The sequence below is a fragment of the Triticum urartu genome, chromosome 5 (assembly GCF_003073215.2).
Source record: "Triticum urartu cultivar G1812 chromosome 5, Tu2.1, whole genome shotgun sequence".
In the NCBI taxonomy this organism is placed as follows: Eukaryota; Viridiplantae; Streptophyta; class Magnoliopsida; order Poales; family Poaceae; genus Triticum; species Triticum urartu.
The window spans coordinates 27,718,464-27,724,704 of NC_053026.1; the positions used below are offsets into that span (position 1 = coordinate 27,718,464).

The 6,241-nt window shown below is 44.2% G+C and overlaps 1 long non-coding RNA gene across 1 annotated transcript; it reads right to left on the minus strand.

Moving 5' to 3' along the window:
• Positions 1-1,155: 1,155 nt before the first annotated feature.
• Positions 1,156-4,169, minus strand: LOC125555501. Its single transcript, XR_007304731.1, has 3 exons — positions 3,516-4,169; positions 2,353-2,664; positions 1,156-1,643 (listed from the first exon to the last, which is right to left on the minus strand). It is a non-coding gene; the product is annotated as an uncharacterized LOC125555501 (long non-coding RNA).
• Positions 4,170-6,241: the final 2,072 nt, after the last annotated feature.

A 6,241-nucleotide genomic window follows, 5' to 3' on the forward strand; every position in this document is an offset into this window, starting at 1 on the left:
CAGCCCCGCCAAATCAAGGGCACACCAATATTTTGGCATAGGAATTGCCCGCCCATGTTTTGCCAGCGCCTGGGTACAGCAGCCCGAAGGAATCGGTAACTACGACCAAAATATTGGCAAGGCTCCAAAACTTGGGCTTCGATCCAAACGAAACGCTAGCCCATGACTGCAGTCAACGCCAAAAATTGGCATGGTAACTGTTGGCCACAATCCAAACCTCCTCTTTATGCCAGCCAGAACATGGAGCGCCTAGGGTTCAACCCAAATACAAGAGATAACATATTCCTGCCCTCTGGCTTACACAGCTCATATATCCCAGAAACAGAACAACAAAGCAAGAAGATATGAGGACCCTAGGATCAGAGATGGACGGTTACACAGTCGGTTACACAATCAATGGCCGCAGCGAAGAGGTATGGAGTTGTGGATGAACGTACAAGTGTCCAAATCTTCAGTAATTTTCAGATAGAGCTTCAGTGATGGCTCCTGGCAGTTTTCCAAGTAGATGGAAAGCATTCACGTGAACAAGCAAGCCATTCACTGAGTAGATGAAACATGATTCTATTCAACCAAGTAGATGGAAAGTGAACAACACAACTGCATAAATTAAGTTTTCTTTAATTATAGACCTAAAAATTTGAAGTACTATTATTTAAACCCAAGGGAAAAACCAAATAATTTATTCTCATAATATTTGTCCAAAACAATGTCTTTTACCATGCTCAATATCTTCTTAACTCCTTGTTAATTAAGAAAATATATGACGTTGGCAGACCTTGCTGTGTTAGAAGGATTTGACAATAGCAAACGCCGAGTGCTCATCCTTGCTAAGCATGCCTCATACCTTTCTGTGGTAGAAGGATTTGACAGTATCAAACGCTGAGTGGTCATCCTGCTCGTGGTCACCTACGCATATTAATAAATAAATAAACCTCCTTCCAAGGTCCTCACGGTAGTACTTAGCACTAAAATATGAGAAAAACCACGACACCAAAGTCAGTTTTACTACAAATAGATCTGGAGAGATACATTCACACAGATATAAAAACCACATGTATAAATTTCTTTCTGACAAACAATCATAAACTTATGTCAATTTGGCATCCTTATGATGTTGAACTGTCACTATTTTTTAAAATTGGCTTTTCTTCACACTAATCATTTCTTCATGAAAAGATGACAATGTAACTCATGTCTGTTAAAATAGTAATGATACTGTACATATCAATGGTCTGCTCCTCTATGTAACTATGGTGATCAAACATGGGTCTCAATGGATAATAAAACAACCACAAAAGTTATACCAAACTGGCAAAAGAGATGTTAATTGCAGTCTGCAGTATTTTCATATGTACTTCTCTTGTAGTTTTTTTTCTTTCTAAAGATTCTGTAGGGAAGGACCTGACAGTCAATCTGTTGATCGATACAATAAACATGAGAAATACTACTTATGCACAGTGCCTACACCAGCTAGCCGTTGCACGGAGCAACACGATGATCAAAGAATCCGCGAATAAGCTGGTAGCGGACGGACTTTTAGGCTCTTCCACGTTGTGCTCGCCGGTGCACCCGCCAGGCAGCTGGCCGCCCTCCCTCAATTCTGCCGGCAGATTAGCACATGGATGCATCAGCCGGCAATACAACTGCCCATCAAAGAACAAAAGATAATTAGCACAAAACTGGGATTAAGAAAAAATGAAACTTGACATAAACGCATGATCTAAAGCTGCAATTGGAAAGCAAATGATGTTAGCTCAGATATAGGGTTTAGCAAATGCAGTTTCTGTGCGAATTTATACACCAATAATATAACCACAATTGCAGTACAGAAAAAGGGAACACTTGATTTGATTTACTCCCTACGTCCCTATAGCTTTCATCCCCACCTTGCTTTCCGTTGGTTCGATTATGAAATCCCCTAGCTCGAAGGAATGTTGGAATGTTCCAGGTCTGTAATCTATGTTCATTTTCATTAGTATTTGGTCATCAAATCCATGAACATAACTTAATTTTTTTAAGCTCAGTTCTTAATTTTGTATTGCTTTAAATACTTCAAAGAGTAGATATTTTTCATAAGTACATTAATTCAGGTACAAACCTTTTTAGGGGAGTACAAAATTACTTTGATCACATCACTTAATAGCAAAAGGGTTTCACTCTATTTCGAGCAGAAGAGAAATACTATGTGCAGAATGTGATCAAAGCATTGATACCTGTCATCACTATAGGATACCATTTTGAATCTCCAAAAAAATTAATCTCCACTCCCCATTCATAATAATTTGGATGAAATTTGTTGCATCTCTGAAAAAAAATTGAAGATAAATTGGGCAGGGGTGATTAAAAACTCACCGCAATATTGTAGAACATAGTGGGTGCGGCTGGGCACTGCGGCGGTGAGAGTAGAGGGATAAGGAGGGGCGGCTCTCAGTCGGGGGCGCATGCCTTAGTTGTCCTGGAGACAGTGGGCAAGTTCGCAGAGCACATCGACTTATTAGAGCACATGCACAGAACCACCTCGAAATCGAGGTTGTGTTCCCATTGCATGTTGCTGCTCCTGTTAAATGGTTCTAGCAAGTACAGCGGCTCCAGGTGCTCGCCGACCACCACCACCACAAGCAATGCCACGATGCCGCTCCAACTACCAAGGCAATAGGATCAGACCTGCGAAACACATAACGCTCATCAACACTTTATCTTCATCATGGATAAAGCCTCTCACTGAATTATATATAAACTGAAATCACATAATGATGACAACGGTCAGCATGACCTTGAGCGCCATAGATCGCACATAGAAAGATGCAAAAGCCTCAAGATATCTAAAAATATCCGAAGAAGAAAAAAAACATGACCTGCAATAACCTAAAAGATACATCATTGTTGTCTATCATGGACCTTCAACTTTTGTATTCCTTAGTTGATATTCTCATCCATTTTGTGTTTGGTGAGGTATATATAACTATCCGTAAGGTCGTCCACGGTGCAAAGGATATCAATAACAGAACTAAGAAAGACAAATGAATAAACCAAGCTTGGGCTACACCACTCACAACATCGTCTAAGATTCTGAACTTGATTCACACATCAATACCGTAAACTAAAAGGAGACAAAAATGTAGGTAAAGGAAACACATACAACTTAATAAACAGACCACATCAATCTTTACTGATGCTTGGGAAGGATTAGGATCTGTCACCACCAGCGTCGAGGCGGCCGTGATTACTGATTACCTTGGCGAGGTATGGGCCGATGGCCTTATGCGAATCACTCGAAATATATTATGAGAGGAATCCTAGTGTATAGAGGTGGTGGACACTGTCCCTGCAGCCTGCTCCATACATAATCTGTACAATAATTCGCCCAGCTAGCCTCCTCGAGCAAATTGACTAATTACCAAATATTATGGTAGCGGTGTTGAGGCGAGCGTGGATGGAGGAGAAACAATTATCAATATGCCATGCGGTACACCGTACAATTACAAAAAAAGATTAAAGAGGAGGTGGTCAGCTACCTAGCACGACAGCAGCGATGATGTCCGGCGATCCCGCGCAAGGGAGGCCGGCGATCTTCGAGGATGAATGGCGACCTTCGCAGGAGACGACGCCATGGAGGGTAGCGGGATCAGGGGAGCAAAGGACTGACGGACGGTGAAGACGATGGGCAGCGGCGGATCTCGGCCAAGACCAGCGCCATGCCCCATCTAGCTCCGGCTGCAGTCAAAGAGGACTGTCGAGTCCAGATCGGGGCCACCCCAGCTATGATCTGCACGAGCGAACGCCGCCGCCCCCACCTCGCTGCCGCAACACCGCACCTGCCCACCGCACGGCTGCGTCGTAGTGGTCGACCGCATGGCTGGGTGAGGACCCTATCTGTGCCGCTCCTCCTTCCTCACTGGAACACGGCGTAGGATGCAATTCTGGACAAGGTGGGGGCTTGGTCTTCGGCGGCGGCAGGCGGCCACCTCGAGCCCCTTCCGTCGTGGCCGCACGAGCGCAGATCCACGAGACGCTTCCTTGATGAGCACGCGCGCGTCGTGGAACCTTGATGATCTGCAGCAGATCCGGCGATGGAGAGAAGGGTGGGGGGTGGTGGAGGTGGCTGAGCGGGGGACAGAGGAGGAGATGAGAGGGCCGGGAGTGCATCGCGTGAAGAGGGGGGAGAGAGCGGTCGGGAGGGGTAGATCCAGAGAGGAGGTGCAAAGACGTAAAAAATCGTACGATGGTGGGATGGTGGGAGGCGCGAAATCGTAGGATAGTGGGATGGTGGGAGGCGCGATGAAAAAAAACCAAATGAAGATGGAAGGTTGAGACGAAAAAAATCGGAAAAAATGAAGACTATCAAGTCATATATTAGGAGTAGAGATTTTTCTTAAATCGGTTATTTGTTTCCTAATTAATATGATTGAGCGATTTAAGATAAGGTTAATTAATTTAGATTTAATCTTTAAATATTGATCGTGATTGATTCTTTTCACGTCAAAACATTACTAATTAATTTACGCGAGCATGGAAAGTTGATCCGTTCAGATTTATTCCGTTGTGTGAGAGGGTGACGCGAAAATAAACCAATAGGGTGAGGGGAGGGGACGAAAATAAACCATGGAGACTATTCACCAACTCAGACATTAGGAGTAGAGATGTGTTATATTGACCCCGCGCTACTGCTACTTTTTTTGACGGAAAGGCCTTCACGGCTAGCTTTATTAACAATCACACTTATATCGTTTGATAGGGATTTAACAATAAACTCAGGGGGTGCACCTACCCACACAGAGGGAAAATTCGTACTTCCTCAACTAGCTAGCTCATGAGCAACTACATTTGACTCTCGATTACAATGCTCAATAGTTACCTTCCCGAACTCACGAAGCAAGAATCTACATTCTTCTAAAACTGGGGCTGCCACCATAGCATGACCTTCGTTCATCCATAGGGCATCAACCACCACAATATTATCCATTCTCAGCATCACATTGTTGCATCCTAGGCTTTGGAGAAACTTTAGGCCTTCGAACAGAGCTGCAGCTTCCGCCGAGACGACATCCGGGATTTGCATGAGATAAGCTATAGATGCCCCGATAAATTGCCCGCGACTGTCTCTCACTATTGCTCCACACCCGCTTGTATGATCTTCAACATGAAACGATGCATCAACATTTAGTACCTGTTGGCTGGACAAAACAACAGGCCACTTGTTCAGTCGAGGTCTCTCCTTCGGTTTCCCTGCTGCCCGGACAAAATTTAGGCTTAGAGCCTGGATCGACATTGTTGTTTGTTCCGGCGAGGGAACAGTTTCTCCACGCACAAATTGTCTCCGTTGCCACCAGATGAACTAGCTGGTTCCTGCAATAATCTCCGGTAGTTCAATTGGGTCTGAGTACATGCGCTGATGAGCTTCATCACATAGGAGAAAATCTATTATCGCTGCTCCAAAGCGGTCTCTGCGCATGGCGTCCCTGATAATATTGCCAACGCCCAAGGCTTCCCAAACAGCTAGAGCACGTGGACATGAAAAAAGTACATGGCGTATATCTTCCGCATCCAGCTTGCAGATAGGACATTGAGAGTTCGTACCAATATGCCGATTAGTTAGAACGCTGAAGCAAGGTAGCACATTGTGTAAGCACCTCCAAATAAAGATCTTAATTTTTCCTGGTAGTTTGAGCTTCCAGACCTTCTTCCATACTGGATGTGGCCTAGAACCAGATCGGTAGCTCCCCAGCAAATCTTCCTAAGCATAAGTCTCCTCCCACTTTTTGTAATATGCTGAGCGAACCGAGAAAATGTCGTTCTTACTTAAGTGTCATGCAATGTAATCCTCTGTATGTTGCCGAAACAAAGGAATTTGCAGTATCCGATCAGCATCTATAGGCCAGAAAGTGTTCCTTCTCAGTTGTTCATCCGACTCGCCCGAGGAGGGATCGATGAGGTCACTAACCTTAGTGAGCAATTGGTTCCCGCGGACAGTAACAATTTTCCTTGATGCACTACTGGGAATCCAACAATCACTCCATATGTCTATCTTTGCACCATCTCCAACTCTCCAAATGCACCCTTTTTTGAACGTTTGTATTCCTGCCCAAATACTTTGCCACACAAAGGATGAACCCTATTCAATTTGCAGTTCAAAATATCCCCAGAATTATAGTATATGGCCCTTCAAACTCTTGCACAAAGTGAGTCATAATTCTCAATGAGTCTCCAACATTGTTTGGCCAGCACATGGCCATATTAAAAC